The sequence below is a fragment of the Callithrix jacchus genome, chromosome 5 (assembly GCF_049354715.1).
Source record: "Callithrix jacchus isolate 240 chromosome 5, calJac240_pri, whole genome shotgun sequence".
In the NCBI taxonomy this organism is placed as follows: Eukaryota; Metazoa; Chordata; class Mammalia; order Primates; family Cebidae; genus Callithrix; species Callithrix jacchus.
In genome coordinates, this window is record NC_133506.1 from 68,668,448 (window position 1) to 68,681,333 (window position 12,886).

The window sequence follows — 12,886 nt, forward strand, 5'->3', positions numbered from 1 at the left end:
TTTAGGAGGCTGAGGCAGGTGGATCACGAGGTCAAGAGAACGAGACAATTCTGGTCAACAAGGTGAAACCTTGTCTTTACTAAAAATACAAAAATTAGCCGGGCATAGTGGTGCACACCTGTAGTCCCAGCTACTTGGGAGGCTGAGGCAGGAGAATTGCCTGAACCCGGGAGGCAGAGGTTGCGGTGAGCCAAGATCGCATCATTGCCCTCCAGTCTGGGTAACAAGAGCGAAACTCCGTCTCAAAAAAAAAAAAAAAAAGAGTGGAAGTTTAACAGGCAAAAGAAAAGAAAAGAGAATAGCATTCTCTCCTGCAGAGACAGACAGAGAGAGAGAGAGAGAGAGAGAGGCTCCCAATTGGGTCTTCTGGGTTTGTGGTGAAATACACAGGGTTTTACAGACAAACATGAGGAGGTGGTGTCTGATTTATACAGGGCCTGAGAGACTGGTTGGTCCAGGTGTGATGTTTGCATAGTGCATGAAAAACTGGCCATCCCACCCCTGTCTTTTTATTATATAGACGGGGTCTCTACCTGGTCCAGGCCATGTGGTCTGTTCCTTATTGTACATGTGGTTGACAAAGAAAAGAGAAGATGGAGCCTCCATGTTGAACCTGCCTGGCCCCCATCTAGCCTTTTCCTATTGGCACAGCTGCCAGCATTCACCCGTGGATGCTCCCAGCTTGCTTATCTATGTCTGCAGCTTGATTTTACAGGTTTCTCTTTGTTAGAAAAAGAAATGATTTGGGGGCTGCTTTTGATAAAAGGAATACCTTATGGAGGACTTACTGATGCTCACTCTCTGCCTAAGAAATTTCTTTTAACTTCTGTATTACTATGATGCTCTAAAAGACCTTATATGCCTGGCAAAGACATCTTCCCGTCCCTGTGCAGCTGGGTAGGGCCTAGTGCCAACGTCTCAACAATGGGATGAAACTACAGTAGTTGGGCGCATCTTCCCCATCCCTTGCCTAAGAGGAAATGCTGGACTTGAACTTCTTCACCGTACCTTCCCACTCTGCCTAGAATGGCCACAGCCAGAGCAGCCCAGGAAGCCACAAGGTAGGTAGAGGTAACTCCTGGTTCCTGAATGACCTCGTGGAACAGAGCTGCCTTCTGTCCATCATATGTGCAGTGGAGCCTCCAAAGTTTCCAGAAGTGAGCAGCTCTGCTCTGCTGCCCTCTCATTTCCTGTAGCTGGTTTTGATAATTATTTGGACTTTTCTATCTCTGTCAGATGTTAGTTATCGGCATGTTTTCCTCTCTGCAAAGCCTCTTCTAAGTTGCAGCTTTTTTTAATTTGCTGAGGCTAGGAAACCAGACCATCAAGCTTCCTAGAACAGTGACTAAAGTCAGTAAGTTCCCAGGGACACCTGAGAAGACCACTTGTGACAAAAGTGGGTGTGATTTAGCACATAGGTGCTGCGGTGTCTGCAGCTTCTCAGTGGCTATTATGACCTCATTCTTATTTTCTCTTGTTTTCCAGACTTTGGAGCTTGCTGAAAAAGTAACCTCAGAATAAAGGAGGCATGACTGCCCTCTCTCCTTTGAGGAAAAAGAAGGTATTTTCAGGCCAGGCACGGTGGCTCATGCTTATAATCTCAGCACTTTGGGAGGCTGAGGTAGGTGGATTGCTTGGGCTCAAGAGTTTACGATCAGCCTGGGTGAAAAACTGTCACTACAAAAAAATACAAAAATTAGCCAGGTGTGGTGGCACATGCCTGTGGTCCCAGCTACTTAGGAGGCTGAGGTGGGAGGATTGCTTGACCCTGAGAGGTTGAGGCTGCAGTGAGCCATGATTGTGCCACTGTGTTCCAGTCTGGGTGACAGGGCCAGACTATGTCTCAAAAAATAAAAGAAGTATTTTCATCCCTCCTTCTTAACAGGGAAATTGTGACCTAAAGACAATATTCATCCAAATCTAACCAGTTTTTAGTGATCTGAGAGTTTGTTTAAAATACACACACACACACACACATATACACACGTGTGTGTGTGTGTGTATATATGTGTGTGTGTATATATATATGTATGTATAAAAACCCCAGCCAGGTTCGGTGGCTCATGCCTGCAATCCCAACACTTTGGGAGGCTGAGGAAGGTGGATCACCTGGGATCAAGAGTTTGAGAACAGCCTGTCCAACATGGCAAAACCCCATCTCTACTAAAAACACAAAAATTAGCAGGGTGTGCTGGTGCATGCCAGTAATCCCAGCTATTTAGGAGGCGAAGGCAGGAGAATCGCTTGAACCCAGGAGTTGGAGGTTGCAGTGAGCTGAGATCAGGCCACTGCACTCCAGCCTGGGTGACAGAGGGAGATTCCATCTAAAAAAATAAAAGTCCAACCAGTTTTTATATGGAAATGGACAAGCTTTTAAAAATTTATGTAATAAAGGACTAGTTAGGACACTATTGAAGAGGAAAGTGAGAAATAAAGTGGGAGAGGCTTATCCTACCCCAATAAAGAATTATTATTAACAGAGACAGACAAAGAGACCACAGGGCCGAGCAGAGGACCCGGAGGTGGGCCCATATTGATAGGAACTTGGACTGTGACAGAGGTGGTTTTACTACACATGAGTGGGAAAAGAAGACACCAATTGGTACATGATACCAGAACAACTGGCTAACAGATACAAAATATAAAGCTACATTCCTTCCTCACATGGTACACAAAGATAGACCCCAGATATATTTTTTAAAACTAAATATAAAAAGCCAAACTTTAAAACTTAAAAAAAGTCTGCAAGCAAATACAACCATGAACTTGAAGGAGAGTTTCTTTTCTTTTTTTAAAAACTGTAACTCTAAGGCATTTTATTATAAAAAGTTAATACTCATATACATAAAGTAATAAGTACTTAAAATTCATGATACATTTACTTCATTTTTTAGCTTGACCTTCTAGTAGATCTTTAGCTTCATTGATTTTGGCTGCAATATAAGGAGATCCTCCTTTGTCAGGATGTTTTAAAAGCATAATTCGTCCATGAGCATCTCTTATTTTCCCTTTATTGGCAGTAGGGCTTACACCTAGTATTAATGCTGCTTCCCATTTTGTCATTTTGGGTTCAAACCCACCTCTGTAATAGCCACCACTGAAGGCAGATTTGGGTAGACTTTGAAAAACTTGTTTTATTTGAGGCTCCATATGCTTCATGGCTTGCAAAACATAACAGCCTGCAAATCCTGCAGCTACAATTGTCAGTCCAACTGCTACCATTGTACTGGCCATGGATGTTGTGGCTGGGTTCCCCTGCTTCCACTGGGAGCCCGGCTCATCCCGGCGCAGAGATCACTGCCAACACCTGCATGCCTGGAGCAGAGAGCAACACACACCTGCTACCGCATGCACTAACAGCCGACAGGGTTTCTTAAATAAGATAAGAAGGACATATTTTAAAAAGGAAAATGTTGATGAATTTGACTACCTTGAAATTTTATTTTATTTTTTATTTGATAATCCAACCTGTCATACTAGAAATTTTAAAATTCCTTATGATGAAAGGTACCATAAACATGAAAAGGCAAGATATTGGCAATTCATTACAACTTGTTTGTATCCCGAATGTATCAATAAAAGAAGAACAATTCAAGAGAAACAGGAAATTCACAGGAAAAAAATACAAATGGTCATAAACAAATGAAAAATGCTCAACCTTACTAGTAATTATGAGAATTCAAATCAAAATAAAGACTTCATTTTACATTCATCAGATTGGCAAATATTAAAAAGCCTAATAACACAGTGTTGGTGAAGATGTGGGGAAAAGAGAAGTCATAAGTAGCTGGTGGGAACATAAATCAGTAGAAGCCTAAAATCCTTTATTTGCAATTCCAAAATAGAAAAAAACTCTGAAAACTAGGATTGCTTCCCTAAATTTGGATTAAACTCCCTTTATTTTTATTTATTTATTTATTTATTTTCCTTATTTTTTTATTGCATTTTAGGTTTTGGGGTACATGTGCAGAGCATGCAATAGAGTTGCATAGGTAGACACATGGCAGTGTGTTCTGTTTGCTTTCACCCCTTCACCCATATTTGGCGTTTCTCCCCAGGCTATCCCTCCCCACCTCCCCCTCCCACTGGCCCTCCCCTTTTCCCCCAATAGACCCCAGTGTTTAGTACGCCCCTCTCTGTGTCCATGTGTTCTCATTTTTCATCACCCGCCTATGAGTGAGAATATGCGGTGTTTCATTTTCTGTTCTTGTGTCAGTTTGCTGAGAATGATGTTCTCCAGATTCATCCATGTCCCTACAAACGACACGAACTCATCATTTCTGATTGCTGCATAATATTCCATGGTGTATATGTGCCACATTTTCCCAATACAGTCTATCATCAATGGGCATTTGGGTTGATTCCAGGTCTTTGCTATTGTAAACAGTGCTGCAATGAACATTCGTGTGCATGTGTCCTTATAGTAGAATGATTTATAGTCCTTTGGGTATATACCCAGTAATGGGATTGCTGGGTCAAATTGAATTTCTATTTCTAAGGCCTTGAGGAATCGCCACACTGTCTTCCACAATGGTTGGACTAATTTACATGCCCACCAACAGTGTAAAAGTGTTCCTTTTTCTCCACATCCTCTCCAGCATCTGTTGTCTCCAGATTTTTTAATGATCACCATTCTAACTGGCGTGAGATGGTATCTCATGTGGTTTTGATTTGCATCTCTCTGATGACCAGTGACGATGAGCATTTTTTCATATGATTGTTGGCCTCATATATGTCTTCTTTCGTAAAGTGTCGTTTCATATCCTTTGCCCACTTTTGAATGGGCTTGTTTGTTTTTTTTCCTGTAAATCTGTTTGAGTTCTTTGTAAATTCTGGATATCAGCCCTTTGTCAGATAGGTAAACTGCAAACATTTTTTCCCATTCTGTTGGTTGCCGATTCACTCTAGTGACTGTTTCTTTTGCTGTGCAGAAGCTGTGGAGTTTGATTAGGTCCCATTTGTCTATTTTGGCTTTTGTTGCCAATGCTTTTGGTGTTTTGTTCATGAAGTCCTTGCCTACTCCTATGTCCTGGATAGTTTTGCCTAGATTTCCTTCTAGGGTTTTTATGGTGCCAGGTCTTATGTTTAAGTCTTTAATCCATCTGGAGTTAATTTTAGTGTAAGGTGTCAGGAAGGAGTCCAGTTTCTTCTTTCTGCACATGGCTAGCCAGTTTTCCCAACACCATTTGTTAAACATGGAATCCTTTCCCCATTGCTTGTTTTTGTCAGGTTTATCAAAGATTGTATAGTTGTATGTATGTTGTGTTGCCTCCGGTGCCTCTGTTTTGTTCCATTGGTCTATATCTCTGTTTTGGTACCAGTACCATGCTGTTTTGATTACTGTAGCCTTGTAGTATAGTTTGAAATCCGGTAGTGTGATGCCCCCCGCTGTGTTCTTTTTGCTTAGAATTGACTTGGCTATGCGGGCTCTCTTTTGGTTCCATATGAAGTTCATGGTGGTTTTTTCCAGTTCTGTGAAGAAAGTCAATGGTAGCTTGATGGGGATAGCATTGATTCTGTAAATTCCATTGGGCAGTATAGCCATTTTCACGATATTAATTCTTCCTAACCATGAACATGGAATGTTTCTCCATCTGTTTGTGTCCTCTCTGATTTCGTTGAGCAGTGGCTTGTAGTTCTCCTTGAAGAGGTTCCTTACGTTCCTTGTGAGTCGTATTCCAAGGTATTTTATTCTTTTTGTAGCAATTGTGAATGGCAGTTCGTTCTTGATTTGGCTTTCTTTAAGTCTGTTATTGGTGTAGACGAATGCTTGTGATTTTTGCACATTGATTTTATATCCTGAGACTTTGCTGAAGTTGCTTATCAGTTTCAGGAGTTTTTGGGCTGAGGCGATGGGGTCTTCTAGGTATACTATCATGTCGTCTGCAAATAGAGACAATTTGGCTTCCACCTTTCCTATTTGAATACCCTTTATATCTTTTTCTTGCCTGATTGCTCTGGCTAGAACTTCCAGTACTATATTGAATAGGAGTGGTGAGAGAGGGCATCCTTGTCTAGTGCCAGATTTCAAAGGGAATGCTTCCAGTATGATATTGGCTGTTGGTTTGTCATAAATAGCTTTTATTACTTTGAGATACGTTCCGTCGATACCGAGTTTATTGAGGGTTTTTAGCATAAAGGGCTGTTGTATTTTGTCAAATGCCTTCTCTGCGTCAATTGAGATAATCATGTGGTTTTTGTTTTTGGTTCTGTTTATGTGGTGAATTACGTTGATAGACTTGCATATGTTGAACCAGCCTTGCATCCCCGGGATGAATCCTACTTGATCGTGATGAAGAAGTTTTTTGATTTGCTGTTGCAATCGGCTTGCCAATATTTTATTGAAGATTTTTTCATCTATGTTCATCATGGATATTGGCCTGAAGTTTTCTTTTCTTGTTGGGTCTCTGCCGGGTTTTGGTATCAGGATGATGTTGGTCTCATAAAATGATTTGGGAACGATTCCCTCTTTTTGGATTATTTGGAATAGTTTTAGAAGGAATGGTACCAGCTCCTCTTTGTGTGTCTGGTAGAATTCGGCTGTGAACCCGTCTGGACCTGGGCTTTTTTTGTGTGGTAGGCTCTTAATTGCTGCCTCGACTTCTGACCTTGTTATTGGTCTATTCATAGTTTCAGCTTCATCCTGGTTTAGGCTTGGGAGGACACAGGAGTCCAGCAATTTATCCATTTCTTCCAGGTTTACTAGTTTATGTGCATAGAGTTGTTTGTAATATTCTCTGATGATGGTTTGAATTTCTGTGGAGTCTGTGGTGATTTCCCCTTTATCATTTTTTATTACATCTATTTGGTTGTTCTCTCTTTTCTTTTTAATAAATCTGGCTATTGGTCTGTCTATTTTGTTCATCTTTTCAAAAAACCAGCTCTTGGATTTATTGATTTTTTGAAGGGTTTTTCGTGTCTCAATCTCCTTCAGTTCAGCTCTGATCTTAGTTATTTCTTGTCTTCTGCTGGGTTTTGAGTTTTTTTGATCTTGCTCCTCTAGCTCTTTCAATTTTGACGATAGGGTGTCAATTTTGGATCTCTTCATTCTCCTCATATGGGCACTTATTGCTATATACTTTCCTCTAGAGACTGCTTTAAATGTGTCCCAGAGGTTCTGGCATGTTGTGTCTTCGTTCTCATTGGTTTGGAAGAACCTCTTTATTTCTGTCTTCATTTCATTGTTTACCCAGTCAACATTCAAGAGCCAGTTGTTCAGTTTCCATGAAGCTGTGCGGTTCTGGGTTGGTTTCTGTATTCTGAGTTCTAACTTGATTGCACTATGGTCTGAGAGGCTGTTTGTTATGATTTCAGTTGTTTTGCATTTGTTGAGCAGTGCTTTACTTCCAATTATGTGGTCAATTTTAGAGTAGGTGTGATGTGGTGCTGAGAAGAATGTGTATTCTGTGGATTTGGGGTGGAGAGTTCTGTAAATGTCTATCAGGTTTGCTTGCTCCAGGTCTGAGTTCAAGCCCTGGATATTCTTGTTGATTTTCTGTCTGGTTGATCTGTCTAATATTGACAGTGGAGTGTTAAAGTCTCCCACTATTATTGTGTGGGAGTCTAAGTCTCTTTGTAAGTCATTAAGAACTTGCCTTATGTATCTGGGTGCTCCTGCATTGGGTCCATATATGTTCAGGATCATTAGCTCTTCTTGTTGTATCGATCCTTTTACCATTATGTAATGGCCTTCTTTGTCTCTTTTGATCTTTGTTGCTTTAAAGTCTATTTTATCAGAGATGAGAATTACAACTCCTGCTTTTTTTTGCTCTCCATTTGCTTGGTAAATCTTCCTCCATCCCTTCATTTTGAGCCTTTGTGTATCCTTGCATGTGAGATGGGTTTCCTGGATACAGCACACTGATGGGTTTTGGATTTTTATCCAATTTGCCAGTCTGTGTCTTTTGATTGGTGCATTTAGTCCATTTACATTTAGGGTTAATATTGTTATGTGTGAATTTGATACTGCCATTTTGATGCTAAGTGGCTGTTTTGCCTGTTAGTTGTTGTAGATTCTTCATTATGTTGATGTTCTTTAGCATTTAGTGTGATTTTGGAATGGCTGGTACTGGTTGTTCCTTTCTATGTGTAGTGCCTCTTTTAGAAGCTCTTGTAAAGCAGGCCTGGTGGTGACAAAATCTCTGAGTACTTGCTTGTTCGCAAAGGATTTTATTTTTCCTTCACTTCTGAAGCTCAGTTTGGCTGGATATGAAATTCTGGGTTGAAAGTTCTTTTCTTTAAGAATGTTGAATATTGACCCCCACTCTCTTCTGGCTTGTAGTGTTTCTGCCGAGAGATCTACTGTGAGTCTGATTGGCTTCCCTTTGTGGGTGACCCGACCTTTCTCTCTGGCTGCCCTTAGTATTTTCTCCTTTATTTCAACCTTGTTGAATTTGACGATTATGTCCCTTGGGGTTGCTTTTCTTGCGGAATATCTTTGTTGTGTTCTCTGTATTTCCTGTATTTGAGTGTTGGCCTGTCTTGCTAGGTAGGGGAAATTTTCCTGCATGATGTCCTGAAGAGTATTTTCCAGCTTGGATTCATTTTCTTTGTCCCCTTCTGGTACACCTATCAAACGTAGGTTAGGTCTTTTCACATAGTCCCACATTTCTTGGAGAGTTTGTTCATTTCTTTTTTTGCTTTTTTCTCTAATCTTGGTTTCTCGTTTTATTTCATTGAGTTGGTCTTCGACTTCCGATATTCTATCTTCTGCTTGGTCAGTTCGGTTATTGAAACTTGTGCATGCTTCGCGAAGTTCTCGTATTGTGTTTTTCAGCTCCTTTAATTCATTCATATTTCTCTCTAAGTTATCCATTCTTGTTAACATTTCCTCATATCTTTTTTCAAGTTCCTTAGTTTCTTTGCATTGATTTAATACATGTTCTTTTAGCTCACAAAAGTTTCTCATTATCCATCTTCTGAAGTCTAATTCCATCATTTCGTCACAGTCATTCTCCGTCCACCTTTGTTCCCTTGCTGGTGAGGAGTTTTGGTCCTTTCTAGGAGGCTAGGTGTTCTGGTTTCGGGTGTTTTCCTCCTTTTTGCGCTGGTTTCTTCCCATCTTTGTGGATTTATCCGCTTGTCGTCTGCGTAGTTGCTGACTTTTCGATTGGGTCTCTGAGTGGACACCCAGATTGTTGATGATGAAGTATTTCTGTTACTTGGTTTTCCTTCTACCAGTCTAGCCCCTTCGCTGTATGACTGCTGAGGTCCACTCCAGGCCCTGCTTGTCTGGGGTGCACCTCTAGCAGCTGTGGCACAGTGAGGGATGCTACCAGTTTCTTTTTCTGCTATCTTTGTTTCAGGATGATGCCTGCCAAATGTCAGTTTTTTGGATATAGAGGGGTCAGGGAGCTGCTTGAGGAGATAGTCTGTACTTTATAGGAGCTCAATTGCTGAGCCGTGAGCTCTGTTGTTCATTCAGGGCTGTTAGGCTGCTATGTTTGATTCTGCTGCAACAGAGCTCATTCAAAACACCCTTTTTTCTCAAATGCTCTGTGGTGGGGGTTTCGGGCTTTATTTTTGGATGTCGGTTGAGTTATCCTGCCCAGCTAGGAGGCAGACTAGCCACTGTTTGCCTGCCAAGGCTCCTCCCTGCTGTTGTGTGGTTCGCCCTGTTGCTCCAGGCTCTGCTGTTCTGCTGTGGTCTCCGCCACACCCTGCGGCGGAGTCTCTCTGTTGTAGCGGATTGCCTCGGCAATGGCAGGCTGCCTCTGCAGTGGGCATCTATCTCAGTAGGGACAGGTTGCCTCGGCAATGGCTGGCTGCGTCAGCAGTGGGCGTGTATCTCAGTTGGGGCGGGTTGCCTTGGTAATGGTGGACGCCCCTCCCCCACAGAGCGTCTCGGACTGTCTGCACGGGGATCGTTTAAAATTGTGGTTTTGTTCGTCCCACTGGGCTACCCCAGATGCTCTGTCCCTGCAATCCCCTGGGCTGGCCTACTGTCCAAGTCTCGTTCAGTCTCAAGTCCAGCCCTCTCAAGTCTCAGGTTGCTGGTTCAACAGGGCACCTGGACAAGCGCACCCTGTGGGAAGTGCTGGGTAGGGCTGGCCGCCGCCACCCCAGCTGCCGGCTTCGCCAGGCAGAGGTACTGCCTGGTGTCCTGCGTCTCCTTTATACTTTGGAATTTCCCCGTTCTGTGGGCAACAAAGATCAGTCTGGAAATGCAGCTCCGACTCACCTCTCCACAGATTGAAGGAGAGCTCCAATCCTGGGTTGGTCTCACAGTGCCATCTTGAGTCCTCCCCTATTTTTATTTATTTATTTACTTAGTTTTGAGACAGAGTCTTACTCTGTCACCCAGGCTGGAGTGCAGTGCCAAGATCTTGGCTTGCTGCATTCTTTGCCTCTTGGGTTCAATTCTCCTGCTTCAGCTTCCTGGTGTCCTCCAGTACGCCCAGCTAATTTTTGTATTGTTAGTAGAGAAGGGGTTTTTTCCACGCTGTCCAGGCTGGTCTCAAACTCCTGACTTCATGATCCTCCTGCCTCGGCCTCCCAAAGTGCTGGGATGACAGGCGGGAGCCACCACGCCTGGCCTGGTTTAAACTCACTTCGTGACAAAATCTGATATGAAGCAATTTGAAGGTACCTCTAATCTTAATTATAACATTAATTTAATATATTGATGGCAGCAGCTGGTGTTCGGCAGCGCAGGTGCGTGGGCGGCGGTGGCAGGAGCGGTAAGTGCTGGCGGTGGGTCCCCAGTGCCCGTGTCCCCGAGGCAGCAGACTGCGCCTCCCTCACCCTTGCGCAGCCAGGAGGGACCTGCCTCCAGGCCCGAGCCTCCAGGATATAGGACCCTTGGTCCCGCATTGCAGCTCTCGCCAGCGGCTGCTGCGAGGAGGCCGTGGGGAGGAGGTGGAGCTGGGGAGCAGCGCCCGCTGGGTCAAGGGTGCGAGGTTCCTGAGCCTTGGGAGGAGGCCTGGGCTCGCCAAGGACCTGAAGCCCCCGCCCCAGACTGCGAGGGGTGCGGCTGGCTTCATGCTCCACAGAGCTGGTGGGAGCCAAGAGCCGGCAGCAACCTCACTCTCTTGGGAGCGGCAGTAGCCGTCCAAATCCTGGCTGTGGACCTAGGCCTCTGTACTTTTCGGAGCCCAGGAAGGTGCCCCCCTTGTCCTTGCAGGTGTCTGCTCCCCCAGCCTGGCCTCTGTCTGCTCCCTGCCCTCGCTCGGATCTCGGATTGGGTTTGGGGCCGAGCCTGGGCCCTGCCACAGCCTAGCCCGGTGTGCGCACGCTGGGGGCGGTGCTGTCACGCCACTGGTTTCCGATCAACTTTGGAGAATTTGGCAATAAGTGGTAAAAGCCAAAGATGTGCATGCAGTGTGACCTAGCAACCATATGCGTAGCGAAATAGGCAGGAACGGTGGCTCATGCCTGTAACCCCAGCACTTTGGGAAACTGAGGCAGGTGGATCATTTGAGACCAGCCTAGGCAACATGGCAAGACCCCTGTCTCTACAAAAAAATAAAAAATAAATAAATTCAGCTGGGTGTGGTGGCACCGGCGTGTAGTCTCAGCTACTTGGGAGGCTTAGGTGGGAGGATTGCTTGAACCTGGGAAGTTGAGGCTTCAGTGAGCTGTGATTATGCCACTGCACTCCAGCCTGGGTGACAGAGCAATACCCTGTCTCAAAAGAAAAACACACCCACACATGGGTACAAGCATTTTCACTTCAGTGCTGTGTGTAATAACAAAAATGGAAATGACCAGCAGTCCATTAGTAAGGGAACAAATAAACAGGTTTATTCAATGGGAAACTATAGAGCATTTAAAATTAATGAACCAGATCTACAATGTAGCAACATGGGTAAATCTATAAATGATGAGTGAAAAAACAAATCTGAAAGAGATTTACACAGTATGATAGTACATATATACATATATTGTTAATATATGTGTTATATGTATGTATGTAATCCCAGCATTTTTGGAAGCTGAGGCACATGGATCTCTTGAGCCCAGGAGTTTGAGACCAGCCTGACCAACATGGTGAAACCATGTCTCTTCTAAAAAAACAAAAATTAGTAGTGCTGGCTCATGCATGTAATCTCGGCTACTTGGGAGGCTGAGGCAGGAGGATCACTTCCTGGGCCCCCATATTTTATATATGTATGAAATATACATATTATCAATATGGTATTGTATATATCACTATATGGCTATGTAGTAAATGTGTATGTATGTATGTGTATATATATATGGTCAAGAAGGCTCTTCACTAACTTGAGACAGTGGTTACCTATACAAGGGAAAATGGGAGGACTTTAGATTTATCAGAGTTTGGGGTTTTTTTGTTTTGTTTTTCAGAAAAAGAGAACTAGCAAGCAAATGTGGCAAAAGGTTGACATTTGTTAAACCTGTGTGGGCAAGTACAGAGGTCTGTTTAGTATTCTTTGTACCATTTTACTTTATTTTATATTTTATTTTTTGAGACAGAGTCTCACTCTGTCACCAGGCTGGAATGCAGTGGCACAATCTTGGCTTACTGCAGTCTCTGCCTCCTGTGTTCAAGCAATCCTCCTTCCTCAGCCTCCCAAGTAGCTGAGATTACAGGCACCTGCCAACATCTCTGGCTAATTTTTGTATTTTTAGTAGAGACAGGGTTTTCTCACATTGGCCAGATTGGTCTTGAACTTCTGGCCTCAAGTGATCGTCAAACCTCAGCCCCCTTACAAAGTGCTGGGATTACAGGCATGAGCCACCATGCCCAACCTGGTTTGTTATTAAAGGCAGTTTGACTCTCAGTGCACCCCTTTCCCCCATGATACCTTCTGCCATGTTATTACATAACATGAGGCCCTCCCCAGAGGCAGAGCAGATGTAGCCCCTTGACTTAGGACTTCCCAGCCTCCAGAACTGTAAGAAAGAAATTCTTTTCTTCATAATG

General features: G+C 43.5%; 1 pseudogene; it reads right to left on the reverse strand.

Annotated features, from left to right (window-relative positions):
- Window positions 1–2,777: 2,777 nt before the first annotated feature.
- LOC100386044 (DnaJ (Hsp40) homolog, subfamily C, member 19 pseudogene) lies at window positions 2,778–3,249 on the reverse strand (annotated as a pseudogene).
- Between the last annotated feature and the right edge of the window lie 9,637 nt (window positions 3,250–12,886).